Source organism: Echinops telfairi, unplaced genomic scaffold (assembly GCF_000313985.2).
Source record: "Echinops telfairi isolate 266 unplaced genomic scaffold, ASM31398v2 ScPeMD7_4;HRSCAF=17, whole genome shotgun sequence".
Classification (NCBI taxonomy): Eukaryota; Metazoa; Chordata; class Mammalia; order Afrosoricida; family Tenrecidae; genus Echinops; species Echinops telfairi.
This window is the reverse complement of record NW_022103900.1, coordinates 50,715,951-50,716,949: the sequence shown is the minus strand read 5'-3', so window position 1 is coordinate 50,716,949 and position 999 is coordinate 50,715,951. Positions and strand designations below refer to the sequence as shown.

General features: G+C 37.8%; 1 non-coding gene across 1 annotated transcript; it reads left to right on the top strand.

The window, feature by feature from the left end:
- Nucleotides 1-553: 553 nt before the first annotated feature.
- On the top strand, nt 554-695 carry LOC115872913. The gene has a single exon (XR_004048118.1). It is a non-coding gene; the product is annotated as a small nucleolar RNA SNORA29 (small nucleolar RNA).
- The last annotated feature ends 304 nt before the right edge of the window (nt 696-999 follow it).

Genomic DNA, 999 nt, shown 5'->3' with positions numbered 1-999 from the left:
AGGACCAGTGGTGTGAGTGGTGATACTGGGAGGGTAGAGGGTTGGAAAGGGGGGAACCGATTACAAGGATCTACATGTGACCTCCTCCCTGGGGGGATGGACAACAAAATGGGTGCAGGAAGACATTGGACAATATAAGATATGACAAACTAATAATTTGTAAATTATCAATGAATGGTTCATGAGGCAGTGGGGAGCAGGGAGGGAGGGGAAAAATAAGGACCTAATGCCGGGGGCTCAAGTGGAGAGGAAATGTTTTGAGAATGATGAGGGCAATGAATATACAAATGTGCTTTACACAATTTAAGTATGTATGAATTGTGATAAGAGTTGTATGAGCCCTTAATAAAAGGATTTAAAGAAAGAAAGTAGTGATAACAGGAGGAATCCACAAGACTTTCCACCCACTGGCCTGTGATTTTCCTGCATTTAATGTAATTGTATGTTCTGTGTAAGAAGAATTTATAGATTGGTATTGGACATATGGACTAATATCAGACTTATGGATTTGATCTGGACTGGTCTGGGATGTTTTCTTAATAAACAATTACTCTTTACAATTTGACTACTGCTTCAGATCTTAATAATAGACTGAAGTGGTTATGCTTGTGGGATAGATTAACCCTGCCATGATCTGAAGAGGGCAGATTATTTTTAATGACCTCCTCCTATATGAAATGGCTGTACATTAAAATAAAATAAAATAAATTAGTCTTTATATAAAGCTCTTTCTTATACACACACACAAAGACAAAGGCTTACAGACTGGCTTAGAAAACATAACCCATCACTCTGTTATCTACAAGACACACATCTTAAGCTCACAGACAAAAATAGGCTAAGAATTATATGCTCATGGAAAATATATTAAGCGAATGGCAATTCAAAAGTGCAGGGGTGCTATCCTAATCTCTGAAAAAACTGAGCTCAAGGTGCAACCCATAACAATAGATAAGGATGGGAACTATGTAATCCTTAAGGGATCAGAAGACTAAGAAC